This window comes from Podarcis filfolensis (genome assembly GCF_964270895.1).
Source record: "Podarcis filfolensis genome assembly, chromosome: 10".
Lineage (NCBI taxonomy): Eukaryota > Metazoa > Chordata > Lepidosauria > Squamata > Lacertidae > Podarcis > Podarcis filfolensis.
The window spans coordinates 26,042,230-26,057,841 of NC_139612.1; the positions used below are offsets into that span (position 1 = coordinate 26,042,230).

The 15,612-nt window shown below is 41.5% G+C and overlaps 2 protein-coding genes across 4 annotated transcripts in view; both read right to left on the reverse strand.

Moving 5' to 3' along the window:
- The window catches only part of LOC310743925 (uncharacterized protein), a 797,205-nt gene that overhangs the window by 664,397 nt on the left and 117,196 nt on the right, over window positions 1–15,612 (reverse strand). The gene's annotated exons all lie outside the window — the stretch shown is intronic.
- LOC310743980 (uncharacterized protein) overlaps window positions 1–15,612 on the reverse strand; it is a 107,156-nt gene that overhangs the window by 25,284 nt on the left and 66,260 nt on the right. Inside the window, exon 4 of one of the 2 annotated variants that reach the window (XR_014539294.1) lies at window positions 9,589–9,715. The exons of the other annotated variant lie outside the window; for it this stretch is intronic. The gene's annotated coding sequence lies outside the window, so the exon portion shown is untranslated. The remainder of the gene's footprint in view (window positions 1–9,588; window positions 9,716–15,612) is intronic. 2 annotated transcript variants of the gene reach the window in all.

Here is a 15,612-nt window from a genome sequence, read left to right on the forward strand (position 1 = left end):
CTCTCTATATATATATATGAAAGATTATGGCACAGAGATGTTTAATGCAACTTACAAATGTGGCAAAAGAATATGACCTCGGCTACCATAGCATCAATTTCCAATCTGTGATGGTGGTACGAAGTGTGAAACTTGTAGCCATTATCAGCTGTTCGTAGCAAATTGTTTCACTTCAAACAGGATGGAGAACAAAATGTTCTCTGTCTTTGTTTGTTTGTTTGTTTACATATTTGAGCTCAAGTTGTTGAGCTTCTTTGAGAGGTGCCAGTAATCTACCACAAATGTTCAGTGCCTGGCTTCCAGCAGTGCGACTGAAGCATGAGAGGCAGAAGAGCACTGAATTTGGCCGTCACACAGGGCACCACTGATTGGAATGAGTCTAAGTGCTTCAGCTGAATGCATGAAAAGTCCTCCTTCAGACATACCCACTCAACACAGGAAGTTGTGGTGCAGTCAGTCAGGAAGGGCTATTGGTGGTGGAGCTGGCACCAACAACACTTAGACCGCCCCCCTCAATTTCCCCCACATGTTCTCTGCTTGAATAGGGCAAGATTGGTCACACATGGTTCCATCCACCATATATCTGCAACAATGATGGAACTTGTGGCCCTCAAGATGCTGTTGGATGTCCATCAGCCCAAACCAGAATGTCCAAGGGCCAAGGACGATGAGACTTCAAAAACAAATGGAGAGCCTCAGCTTCCCCATACCTATCTAGAAAGGGAAGCTATATATGCATCTCCTGTTCTTAACTTTCCGGACTAAACAATTTTTTCTGCCCTCTTTGACAATGCCGGTCCTGTTTGATAATGTGCGGTCTGTTGAGAAGCATCCACACCCATTCAAAATTTGCCACTGTTGGCCACTTGCGACCAACTGAAGATGCCCAGACACCAGGATGGCATGTCTCCACCATCTGGAGTTGCGTGCCTAGGGATCCTTGGATATTGACTGTTTTCACACACTAACAGCACATCCCGTAGAATTCTATCCATGATATTTTCTCTGCACAATCAGAATGAATTTCAGGAACCAGAAAGTTGTATTCAAAAATGTGACTTTAGGGCCATCTGGCCCCAAACCTATGCATTCCGTTTTGGCAACTGTAACTTTGGTTTAAGGAGCCATTTGACGTCTAGCTTATATATCTGAGTCTCTAGCACTGTCCACACCCACTAATTCCTTACTACTCGGAAGCTTCATGTCCACAGAATGGAAGAACTCCAACCTCTAATAAAATGAAGATTCTATTTTCTTTCACCAAGATTATATTCTGTGACAATAATGGGCATAAATGTTGGTTAAACTTGGAGTGAAGCTATAACCTTCACAGGGACTTTTGCTCCAGCTGTGTTCAGGTGCTTCATAATGACTTCAGAAGACTGTGCCGACTCATTTCAGATGATGACTACATAACTATTCATTTACACTTAATGAGTTTATCCCACCAGGTATAGGATGAACTCTAAACAAATACTGCCACTGAATCACATATGTCAATAAATCTGAGCACTAAACTGATTCTGGGTAGCAAAGGTAATGATGAAAAGAGAGGAGAGAAAGCTGTCTCTAATTAATGAAAATGCCCTTTGTATTTTCTAATGGCTCCAACATTAATTTGAAAATGGCTTTCTCTGCAATAATTTACAGACAAGCACTTCATAATGGAGAAACAATTCAAATTGATGTGCACTTGAATGGTGATGATCTGATTAACTTTATTAGATTCTTGTTGATTCTACAGCCCAGATGAAGTGTACCATTTTTCATAGATTTCATACCTCGCGATTTTAAGTTTTTACATTATCAGGCTTCAGGCTTCACTTGCTGCTGAAGGTCTTTGCTCTGGGACATCCTTTGGCTGTGAATGGACAGAACTAAGATCCTAGGGACTGATTTCATTTGTCTCCTTCCATTAATTCCAAAGATATGTTCTTTTCCACCTTGGAGGAGCACTTGATTAAATTTAGCACAAGAATTCACATAGTCATGGTGCTGTGGGCTGTAATTGAAATGCTCGAGAGGCACAACTCAAAATAAAAACTTAAGCCCACCAGGAGACAGGCACTGTGTTGGTATCCAGTTCAAGAAGCTGCAGTTCGAACCCTGTCAGGCTTGCAGCCTTCAAATAATAATGTTTTGTTCTTGAGAAACAGACAAATCTTTGAGGTACAAGTGAGTCATGAAAGAAAGAAAGTTTAGAAAGCAGAACCTGGGAAACTCTCTATGCCTGTGTTTAGAACTGTTCAACTGTATCCATTTCTGATAAAAAGGTACAAGGTTTGTCATAGGGCCTGGTACATACAATCAAGTTTACAGACCATATTGCAAAGGGGTAAAACGGAAACACAAATACTGAACAAATCTCTCTCTTGCTTCATATCCATCCTAATTTTAATATACTTTTACAATATCCCCACTAATATCATCATTAATTTCAGTGGAACATTAGTAAAATACCCAATGGATTGTGTGCTAACTTCCTTTTCAACAGTCTTTTAATAGACTCTATTAGTCCCACTGTAGGGAGAATCATAGGCATATTGAATAAGTCTGTAATCCAAAGCATGCTTATGGGGAGGTAAACGCTGCAAAACTCAGTAGGGTTTTCATGGGAATAAAGCAACATTGCACTAAACACAGAGAATCAAGGAAGACCCATGGTTGGGGTTAGGCAATAAGCTCCACTTTGAAGGGAATTATTCTAAACTGACATCTCTTTCTCTTGTTAGGCCATGTCTTTGATTGCAAGGGTTTCAAAGCAGTCAAAAAGATGTGCATCTTCACTCACCATGCTATTAATTTATGGAACTCACTACTACAAGATGGCCATCAGTTGATACTTATTTTGGAGGTTAGACAAATTAATAGAGAATGAGACAATCAATGGCTGCCAATCACATTAGCTATATGCAACTTCCCAGTTCAGAGGCACTACGGAAATGAATAACAGAGGCTGGGAAGCGACTACAAGAGAGAACTATTGGTTCCCAGAGGACCTTCTGGTTGACCACAGTGGGACACAGAATGCTGGACCGATGGACCATTAGTCTCATCCAGCAGAGATTTTGTTTTGTATCTTAGATGCATTTCAGCTTTGTATTCTGCATTATTGCGTTCTTCCCCAAACCAGCATGGATTTAGGATGGTGTGGGCAGTTTTCCTGCACAGGGGGTGAAAATTAAGAAGATCCATAATTGAGAAGATCAATTAAAAAGGTAAAGGGACCCCTGACCATTAGGTCCAGTCGTGGCCGACTCTGGGGTTGCGGCGCTCATCTCGCTTTATTGGCCGAGGGAGCCGGTGTACAGCTTCTGGGTCATGTGGCCAGCATGACTAAGCCGCTTCTGGCGAACCAGAGCAGCACAGGGAAACACCGTTTACCTTCCCACTGGAGTGGTACCTATTTATCTACTTGCACTTTGATGTGCTTTTGAACTGCTAGGTTGGCAGGAGCAGGGACCAAGTAACGGGAGCTCACCCCATTGCGGGGATTCAAACCACCAACCTTCTGATCAGCAAGTCCTAGGCTCTGTGGTTTAACCCACAGCGCCACCCACGTCCCGAGAAGATCAATTAGGGGGTGCCAAATTTTGTACTCACACAGGGCTGCATAGTATGAAAGATTACCAAAATCCACCCCCTGCTGTTGGCAAATTCTGTGTTACAAAGATGTCTGCAAACGTGACAAGAAGGCTGCCAACGTTAACCCCACCGTATGGAAATCCCTTGCAGACAATCACAGTGCCTGGAGGCAGTCAGGTTGTGCATCCACAGCAGTGACCAAAGGAGGAATGACTGCTGGGAAGAACGCAGACAGAAGAAATGTCATGGTGCACCTGCAGGAGCAAAGCTGGACACCTTCATCTGCCCTACCTGCCATAAAACATGTCTCTCCTGTATCAGACTCAGCAGGCACTGTAACCTCCCAGTGGTTTGACTTGACCCCCGAAGGCGCACTCCTCCATTCTCTGTTGATACAAACGGATGCCAGCAACAGAACAGATGGTTTAGGGGGGTGGGCTCTTGCCAGCACATAACTCCAGTGCTAAAAAGCTTGCACTGGCTGCTCATATGTGACTATGTCAGGTTTCTTGTAGTAGTTTAGAAGGCCCTAAACAACTTGGGTCCAGGATACCTTAAGGACTGTCTGACTCATTGTATTCCTGTCTGATCAGTGAGATACTCAGAGAAGACATTGCTAATAGTATCCTGCGGCTCAAATGCATGGTTCGTAGACACCAGCAGCTGCATATTCAGTCGCATGGGCCCTATTTTATGGAATTCCGATCCAGTTGAGGTCAGACAGACCTTTTCCCTGTTGAATTTTCATCACCTGCTGAAGACTCTTTTATATCAGTAGGCATTTTAACTGATTTCACAGTTTTAACTGATTTTTATCTTCATTGCTTTGACTAGCAACTGATTAGAGACTACTGCAATTAAGCAGGATACAGATTGCCAAAATGTTTCTTAGGAAAAGAAAGAAAGCTATCTCAATAGTGCCCTTTCATCACGAGAAGAATTAGGATGCCTAAATAAGGCTATACTTCCTTTCAGTATGTCGAGTGCAGAGTTTTCATGGACCTATCCAGGGCTTATTTCCTAACCTCTGCATACCCTCAGAGTTTTCTGTATCTTTTCCAAATGCTGACATATCTCCAGTTAATGCTGGACACCGTTAATCTAATCAGAAGGGTCTTGTTTTCCCCTCGGGTTAAAGCAGCATGACATTTGTGGCCCAAGCTGTGAAAACAGGGGAAATGCAAACCCATGACATACTTTAAAATCTATCAGCCACAGGGATCCATGCAAACAAATCTGATTGAAGAATGTCATTAAGTCACTTTCATACTGAACATCTCAGCTCTGCTGGGTTTTTATTTTTTATTTTTTGTTAATTTCAAGCTCATCATCACTGGCACCCTACTTACAACCCCTTTCCTTTGCTATGTATAAACTTAGACATAAGCTACTCCTTCTTTGTCTGTCGCCTATGTTCCCACATATATTTGGGGGAAATGATCCCCAAATGCACCAAAGCCATTCATATTTTTGCATGGAAATTACTTGAAACCAGTGGACTACCTTTCACCTGTAATTTTATAACATTATTATGCTCTAAGGGCAATCCTTATTCAGATTGGAGCCAAAAGCATATTTTTATGGCAATGTTATGATACACAAAATCTGCCACCTTCGGAAAATAAGGAGAACATGATGAAAGTGCTGCCACTCTTAACTAATATAGTGAAAATGCACCATTACGGTGGAATACATTAAGCCTCCAGGGCTCAGAATAGTAGCAACTAAATTGGTAATGTGTTTCTCCCCTTCACCCCTTGGAATTAGAATATCTCCTTAGACTCGATGTGGATTTTGCTCCACATTGTAGGATACATTTTCAGATGTACATTTAAACATTTAGTGTAAGCACAACAACCATAGCTTTTCATACAGGAACACCCGCCAATGAGGTATAATTGGCTTCCATTTCCTTTTTTCAGCCTTAGTAAAAAATAAGAATAATCTGGAATTGCTGCTAATTTGTGAAATGCAACTTGGAACTATTCAGTCAGAGAATTATCGCACTGGAACGCACAAAATGGCTATCCTGTTCACCCTTCCATTTAAGGCAAGACCATACACTGCAAGAGCCACCTGTGAACTATCACAATACAGCTGCAGAAGTTCATCACACAGTATCTATTGCAGATATTAATATCCTGCAGTTTGAAGCAACTGGATACAGAAGAACTACCTCCTTTTGGAAATAAAACATTGTCCAGACACATTAAAATATTATTCAAACTTTACTTGCAGGACTCTTGAAAACATAACAAAAGCATCAAACAATGCATCTAAAACATCTCTACAATGTCTTGTGCTGTCCAACACAGGGTCAGGATCTTCTCAGAAATAAATGATAATTCAAAAAATCTAGACTATGTCTTTCCACCATCCCAGTCTCTCTTGGAGAGCCATTTACATCCTTTTGTTCTCTGTGGCGTTCAGAGAAAGACTAAAGCCACCACCCTTTCAAGATGACAACTTTGCATTTCAATACCTTTGTCACCTGATCTAAAGTTACAACACCCACATGTTAGCTAGCAGAAAACAACAATTAGTTATCGACTCAGCAAGAGCTCAGAGAGAGCTCTTCTTGCTGCGCTTTGTCTTCAATGGAATCATTAACCCTTTTCATCAATGCACAGACATTCCCAGGGTCAAATTAACCAATTATGCTTAACAGTAACTACAGCTGTGAATGATTCTGAACTAGTCTTAAACTGCAATGAAACAGATATGTATCCGAGATTTCAGGTCAGGATACCCTGGGGCATGAGGATTTGGTGGCGGTGGCCAGGGTGGGTGGTCATTAGGCTCCTGGTGCACTTCTCGTGGGCTGTCTACTCAACCAACAAACATAGTGCAAACAGTTCATCTTTACTTGCAAACCTGGCTACACTGGCATGAGTGGCCAGCATTTTAGTAATGAGCATTTTTAAGATTATGTGCCAGGAAAAAGGTATGTCCTTCAATGAATTGTGTGTGTGTGTGTGTGTGTAAGAGAGAGAGAGAGAGAGAGAGAGAGAGAGAGAGAGCATTATTGTGATCAGATCTTAGCATTCAAACGTGTCATCGTATACAACTGAGCTAAATCACGTGCGCTAAATGGGCATCGAAACCATGCACCATCCACGGAGAGTGGTTTGGGGAAGGATGCTTTAAAGATGAACAAAAGAAAGGTGATTGTCCTTATTGACCAAGGTGGAGGCATGTGTTTGATTCTAATTGTGTATATTGCAGTATTCAAGAGGGCACTCAGGACCTCAGGGGTCTGAATAGCCAATTAACAGCATCATTTTGAGCCCTAGGCAGGCATCTGAATGAACACATTTTGACTTAAAGTGGGGAGGTGGGTTGGGCATGTACACCAGCCCTGCTCCCCATGTCCAGCTCCTCTTACGACACTTGTGTGTGGAGCGCAAAGGTCTGAAGTGAAATTCCTACTATATTCTGCTACAACGTGAACAGAATCCCTTCTGTGGTTGCTCCCCAGTTGTAAGCACATGCACAAACTTGCTTCCAGCACATACGTTCAACCCAACTCCTATATATTGACTTGGGAGATGCATTTGTGAATTCAAGGCTTCCCACACAAGCATGGAGGGATCCATTTTCTATTTCAAACTGCAGGTGTCCATAGGAACTGCAAAAGCATCCTGTTCTTAATTGTTAGAACTCCCATCAGCCCTGACAGCATGACCAATGGTCAGGGATGATGGGAGTTGTAGCACACAACATCTAAGAGGCACCACCTCTGCATCCCCTATTCTAGATTCTTTCTGGGCAAAATGGAGACTTTTGAGCCAAGGTGATCATACAGAGAGCCAACATTCAGGTGAACAGGTGCCTGACTATGTTCTATGGCAGGTACTATTTCCCCATTGTTTGATTTATTTACTGCCTTTAGATCTCCCCTTTTTCCTCCAAGGAGGTCAAGCTGGCATACATGGTTCTTGCCCTCCTCGTTTAGTCCTCACAACAACCATGTGAGGTAGGCTAGGCTGGTCTCCCAGGGTTCCACCCCACCAGCCACAGTGAGCCCTAGTCATCCCTGGTTAGCACTTATTCAGCCTTCAGAAAGTTTGATTTTAAGAGGGATACATGCAGGACATAGAAAGGCTGTAACATCCAACTATTAGCCAGTGCTGTTTAGTCACTGCCCTCTGTTATAATGAATGCAAGTGTCTCCCGTTGTTTTCTTCCATGAGCAGAGCAGAAGGCAATACATGAAAGCACTTGGGTGAGTGAAATTTCTTTTTTTCACTTATACAGAAGACAGGCTTTTAAAGGCAGGAAATATTTACTGATGCAAATGGAGCTGGGGGGAATGCATTAGAATGCACAACAAAGTACAAATTGGTATTTATGACAATTTATACGTATTTCAGTAAAAATTAATCAAGACAACTCTGTGATTATAGTTTCCATGCTCTTAAATGGAACATGAAATGGAAATAACATATGCATTAAACTTCATTTCTAAGTGCTATATGGAAATTTATGCATGATGTGGGGAAACTTCTTCCTGGTATGATTGACTTTTTCTTGTAATGGAAAATAAAAACTGTTGTATTCCAACGTAGAAAAGGAACATGACAGTAAAATGAAACCTGCTAATCTGCATCGGACCATAACAAACATTTTAACATCTGCCAAACATAGTAAATATATTGTCCATGTGAGAAGCTGAAATGTGCAAGGAAGCATTTGGGGATAAAAATAAGAATGCAAATGATTTAAAAAAACACACAATATGGTAACAATCACATTAATCCAAACTTCAGAGCAAACATCTAATGCTTTATGAAAGGGATTTCAGCTCATAAGAGGTTTAACTTGATTGTTCAAAAAAAGCAAAAAACGACAGGCAGGCAGGAAAGGAAAAGGGTTGCATTTCAAGACTTGGAAATCTGTTATTGAGGCTTTTAAAGATGTACACTCTGGCTTCTCTAGCTATAATATTAGCAGCAACAATAGTCTAAGACTGAATTTCTTCTACCTTGAACCTAAGACTTGATCTGTTAGCAAATGGTAGGGTCTATTGGTTGCTGTGTCAATACCACAAAATGCAAAATTTCCACTTAATTAGAATATTATAGCAACTCTATGCACCATGGGTGGGGAATCTGTTCCCCTCCAGAAGCTGTTGGACTGTAACTCCCATCATCCTTGACCATTGGCAATGCTAGCTAGGGCTGCTGGGAAATGGAGCCAGACATCATCTCAATGACCACCTCTCCCCTTTGATCCTGCAGGCAATTGAACCCTCTTGTGGAGGGGATGTACTGCTGACATCCTCTCCAACATAGCATGCCCTGCTAGCTCTATCTTTTGACCTTTTGGCATAAGCCCAAAGGTATGAAAAGGGTCGCATACATGTGTAGTAAAACTGCAAGTCATAGGCACCCATTTCTAGACTTTTAGTTTGGCCAGTGGCGTAGTGTGGGGGGTGCAGGGGGGCCGGCCGCACCAGGCGCAACATCTGTGGGTTAGGGTTAGGGGGCGCAAATCCACGGGTTAGGGGGCACAAATTACTTGCCTTGCCCCGGGTGCTGACAACCCACGCTACGCCACTGAGTTTGGCATATGAAGATCAGGCCAGCCTTTCTCTATGCAGGCATGGTATGTTCAGAAACTGCTGAAGGCTTTGAAACCAGTGACCCCTCAGAGCCAGTTTTCACATGCATGCTCATTGCTTGTTGAATGACTTCCAAGATGTAAATGAAGCAACAGATTAATTGCTGCAAACAGAACCCCCTCAGCATCTAATGTCAATGCTCTTCTGTGGCAATGCAACTTACAGCGGCAATAGATGAGTTCCTGAGAGTCAGCGTGTGGGAAGGCATTTTAAATGGCTTATTCCCACTGATACCAAAGAGATGAAATCTGTTTTACATGCGAGTGCTCTAATCTAAGAACTTTGCTTTAGATCTGAAGATAAGTGAATGGCTCTCAGTTTCAGAGAGAAGAGGACAGGTTGGGAATATAGGAGGCAAATCACATTGGTTTGGGTCTTACCTTAAATGAGCGGATGGAAGTTCAGGGGTGGAAAGTTTCCCATCCCTTTCTCATCTCTGCCGCTGCCTGAACCAAAAAAGCATCTCTGGAGATAGCCCCTTGTGAACAATGTTCATGGCAGGTATCCCTGGGGAGATGAAGATAATTCAGAATCAGAGGGAGCCACCTGATTTTGTGCAAAGAAAGTTCCCAATGTAACTGATGTTTAAGGGGGGGGACAAGAAAGAAAGAAAACCCCAAATGTAATATAATTCAGAGCAGCCGTATTTGCAGAAATGGAAGTATAAAGATTCTTTTCAAACAACTGAATGCTGTAATTGTTGACTATCTTTAATTAATATGGAGAAAGGCAATATAGCGCCAAGACTTTGGGAAGCTGTTCTGCAATTGTCACAATTGATCTTTACTTAATGGTTCCACCTGAGGATTATTTATCTTTCTCCCCCTCCTGATAGTTTCCTCCCAGCTTATAAATCTCATCCAGTTATCAGTAACAGCCCCTAATTTCCTTTATAGAGGGTTTCAGTTATTCATCTGGCTCTGTTTTTCTTTCCAGTCAAATGTATTCCATTTTGGATTGGATTGCTTTTAAAATCCCTTTTGTAAGTAATAAAATGATTAAACTGTAAAACTATACCACATCTAGTTTCAAGAATTAATATTATTTTAAATGATAAAAAATGAATTAAAGTAACAGTTGAATTTTGCCTGAGGCACTGGACTGAGTATTCAGCGAATTAACAACACAATTCTATACACTGTGTAACCCCATTAACTTCAATGGAGTGCACTGTCTGCAAAGCAGGGTGAGGAACCCGAGGTTTTGCAGATGTTGGACCCCAATTCTCATCAGTCAATGGCCAGGGGCGATGGCAGAACCACTGAAACCCATGTAGTGGAGAACCACTGTAAACAACATTTTTTGCATCATAAATCATACTTTGTGAGTGAAAGCCATGTTCAAATAAATAACTATGATACAATGATGTGTGGAAATATTATCAAGGCCATTAAAAAAAAAAAACTTTACTCCAGAGAACTCAAGAAACCAGGAAATTTCTTTTAATGCAGTATTTTAAAGGTTCAAATATCAGATACCTCATTTATATCAAGAATCACTGGGAGTAAGCCATCCTTTATTGACTTCCTGGCAGGATGCAGACTATCATTTGCTAAGTGGTAATTTAAATTTACCATATGTGAGGACAACTCCTTGGTAAGCCAATTGTATAAGCCAATAAACAGCCAACTATCTCAGGGTGCTGTCTTTCATCCTAGTGGTCAAGAGAATATTGCCCCGTGTTGTGTGCAGGTAAGATGATAGTCTATTTCCATCTTCTGACCTTCTATGGCAATTGTTCAAGAGACCCCGTATAAAATCTACACAGGAATGTGACATTCAGCAGTGCAGAAAATGTGCCTTTTCATACTGCATGCTTTATTTCACTCTTAGCACTTTTTATTTTTTTTAAGACTTTATACTTCGGAAAGCATAACAATTTGGAATTGTTTCAAAGCTCCTTTGATGTCCATGAGATTGTTCCAGCACTTCTCCGGAATCAATGGTTTGGGCTTGGTGACCTCAGAGATGCAAGCGTACCTGCCAAGTGGTGGCGAGATATAAAGCCCTCAGCCAAGTCATCTGGTACAGAGCCTACACATTGCCACAGCTGCATCCCAGACTCCAGTTCATGTGGCAACGATTCCAGGTATGTCAGAAGGAGATTTACAAGTCTGTCTCAGCTGGAAGCCAGTATGTGCAGAATTTCACATTGCTATTTGTTTGCTCTCTATTCCACCACCTCCTCCTGCTTTGTCTTGTCTTTTCTAGTTTAAATATTGTATTCCAGGAGAAGCACTAAGTGAGGCAGCCCAGTTCATACACCAGTTTGCTATAAATAAATAAATATTTTTATAAATCTTGGCCTTTCAGGGTCCAGCAACACCAAGAGGTCTACTGGTGTTTGATTAAGAATAATCCTGCTCACTCTTAAATCTTCAATTTGCAATTCACATAGCTCTGTTCCCCAATTTTGCATTTAATACATTTCTACATAACAACAATAATAAATAAGTAAAAGTAGCTCGCATCATTTTTTGGCCAGCAAAAGCAAAGGAATGGATGGAAGTGTGGTGCGAAAAATAGTTATCTATCCAAATGCCTGGATAGGTAGTCCTCGTTTTTGTAATTTTGCGATATTTATTTACTATTGAAAATCATATAGGTGCCACATAGTCTCCAGAAACACACACACAGAGAGAGCTAGTTGTATTTATTGATTTGGGGTTTTCTTTCTCCCCTAGGCTTCTTTATATGCAATACATAAAATCAAAATTTTCTAAGCTTAAAATACTGCAGTTTTGTGTGGTTCCTTGACCAGGATAGTGATGTAGAATAGAATGTCCTTATTTTCATCTGAGGAATGTTGGAGGGTATGCAATACAGTGTTTTCTATTTGGAATACTTATACTGTACTAAGTCAGACCACTGGTCAAGCCAGCTAGTTTTGTCTACACTGGTCGACAGCAGGTCTCTGGGGTTTTGCACAGGAGGCATTCCCAGCCCTATCTGAGGAGATGGTCTTTTGCATGCAATGCTCTATCTACCACTGAGCTATTCTGCCAGCTACTGAGGAGTATCCATAGGCAGAGTCTGGTTAAGGTAAAGGTAAAGGGACCCCTGACCATTAGGTCCAGTCATGGCTGACTCTGGAGTTGCGGTGCTCATCTCGCTTTATTGGCCGAGGGAGCTGGCGTCATGTGGCCAGCATGACTGAGCCACTTCTGGCGAGTGCACAGAGCAGTGCACGGAAACGACGTTTACCTTCCTGCCAGAGCGGTACCTATTTATCTACTTGCACTTTGATGTGCTTTTGAACTGCTAGGTGGGCAGGAGCAGGGACCAAGCAACAGGAGCTCACCTTCTGATCGGCAAGCCCTAGGCTCTGTGGTTTAGACCACAGCGTCACCCGAGTCCCAGAGTCTGGTTAGTCAGCTTTATATATTTATTCCGAGTCCAAATTTATAGTTTGCGCTTCCTTGTGAAGGTCTTGCAGCTGTAGACTAGGCTTGACCATTAATCCTATATCATCTGCATAGCTTAAATTACAAACCACTGACTTCTATTAACTTCAGCATTCATTGACTCTAATGCCTTTGTCATTACTGCTTCTAAGGAGAGATGGGTCAGGTGCCAAATTACATCCATTTCTCACTCTCACTGTGGTTTTAAGCAAAGGTGTCAGTTTCCCATTCACTACTAATTGATTTACTGTAAACATCCTCTGTTAGTTAATAAATTACATTGGTGTGCTATACATTACTAAGTCTTCCCACAGCACATTTCTTCCAAGGCCTCCCTTGAAAGCCTCCTTAAGGGAATCACAACAAGAGTACCAGAGATCTATTTTTTTTTCACTGGGACTTTCCAGTTCAGCCATTGCATTTCCACATCCTATTAACTAGATCCTATCTTAAATATATACTGCTGATATTTTCCACCATCCATATTCCTTTGTTGTTGTTGTTGACCCCATGGACTAGAGTGCACCAGGCACTCCTGTCTTCCACTGCAGTTTGGTCAAACTCAAACTCGTCCTCTGCCGTCCCCTTCTCCTTGTGCCCTCCATCTTTCCCAACATCAGGGTCTTTTCCAGGGAGTCTTCTCTTCTCATGAGGTGGCCAAAGTATTGGAGTCTCAGCTTCACGATCTGTCCTTCCAGTGAGCACTCAGGGCTGATTTCCTTAAGAATGGATAGGTTTGATCTTCTTGCAGTCCATGGGACTCTCAAGAGTCTCCTCCAGCACCATAATTCAAAAGCATCAATTCTTCAGCAATCAGCCTTCTTTATGGTCCAGCTCTCACTTCCATACATCACTACTGGGAAAACCATGGCTTTAACTATACAGACCTTTGTCGGCAAGGTGATGTCTCTGCTTTTTAAGGTGCTATTTACGTTTGTCATCACTTTTCTCCCAAGAAGCAGGTGTCTTTTAATTTTGTGACTGCATATTCCCTACAGCCCAACAACTCCACTGATTCCCTTTCTTTGATGTCTGTTACATTTTAGGATACCTGAAGATACTTTTTGTTGTGTCTGTTTGTGCATCTTCTTAGCCCATCAAGTTTCCTAGTCCAGCTCTACTTCATTGGTTTTGGGGCTGGGGAAGTAGAAAAACTCAGAGGCCAGTTATGGCACTCCGTGCTTTGTTTTACTAGGCAGCTGCTTTGAGCATCAACCAAGGTTTTAGGCTGGCATGCTGCAATTCTCTGCCAGGAGCATCAATGGAGGCCTGATCTATCTGGACTCACTGGAAGAATGTGCCCCTATGATGAAGGATGCAAATAATCTCTTTGTCAGGATGTGTTTTATTGTAAATATTAAGGTGGAGTTAAGAAAGTTTCTATGCTTCTACTTCTCAAGCATTTACTGTACTTGGTAAATGGATGGGTGTTATAATTGCATATGAAGGGAGAGGAAGAGTATATTATTAGAAAGGTAGCGCTTTTCGCCATTGTTTGGTAATCGGAAGAGCTCAGATGGTTTTAGTGGTTTATTGTTTGTAACATACATATATGGTTCATGATAAATGTAACCCTCCATGTTATTTCAGAGCTAACTAAATTATACTTGTCCTGTGCTTGCTACAAACCCAAATGTGTCTTATTAAATGTGCTTAATAAAATATTGCTTATTGTTTATCTCAATATATTTTAATAAGTCCTTGGATTTTGGAAATTTGTAATTATTGGTGCCTTAGTCATTGCACTTCAAGCTGATTTCTGACTTCATTATGCATGCTTTCCTTTGGTGTCATATTCTTTGATTCTAAGTTACATTTGTTGGGCTCTTTTATTGCAGTTGCATGGCGCTAATGTACTCGTATAAGAGCATAGGTGGGAGTGTTTCGCTTTGATCACACATTCCTGTTATCCTTCTTGATTATCTCCATTTACATATTGTTTGATTCACTGGGATTGCGATCTGTCATTTGGTTTGGTTGCCTTCTTGCCATCCTACCTGGGTTCCAGCTTTCCTCCCCCCACCCACTTTGTTCTGAAGAGTCTTGAATGCTTAGCAAGTGGTTCATTAAAAACTCAAATATGTGTGTTTTCTCCCACCGTGGTAGTTTTTAATTATCATTTTATATTCTCAGCTTGTTGTTTTTTTCCTTGTTCATTATTGAGGGATATTGGTATGTTTTTAACTTTTTTACCCTGAAGGTAAGTTGCCTAGAAGCTATCAGGTGACTGACAAACAAACAAACAAACAAACAGGGTTTCTCCTTAATATTGGCAGTGTAGAATTTTTGACAGACAAACACCACAAGCAGAATTAGTATGCTTTGTTTTTTTTAACATGCTTAGTTTATCTGAGCTATGTTTATTTGGGTTCTGTGTTCCTCTAGGAAATGCCAAAATGGCCACACCCTTGACTACTGTAATTTTCATTTTTACAACCTAGCTGAACATTTTAGAAATGCCACATGCTCAATAATCTGAAAAGGGGTCCCATCAAAATCTGATCAGAAATAGCCCATGTCACGCAGGCTGGCATCCTGTTATGCAGAAACATAACAATGTCCTTTCTCTTGAAACTGATGTCGCAATGACAGCACTGCCTGCTCTATCTGGAGCCAAAAACACCCTCCCCCAGCTTGTGGCATCATCCCAGCATCTTCATCCCTGTTTGGAAAAAAATGCCTTCCAGGTATTAGGCCCTAAGGGATCAGCTCCTGGGACAAAAACCATTCCCCTTTTTCAAGTTAAAATGAACTTGTTAGCAGAGTCATTTGAATAATGCAGATAGAGGCCAGAGAGATAGGAAACTGATAATACTTTACTGGGGGGAACTGATCAGGAACGTAATATGAGAAAAAAAATGAACATAGATGTTTTGCATCCCTGCTTCCAACACTTGTCCCAAACTTTGCTGAGAGGAGAAAACTTTGGCACCCCTGACAGATATTTCTAATTTGGACTGTGCTACTCCAGAAAAGTATGACCTGTTGTTTCGGCTTTAT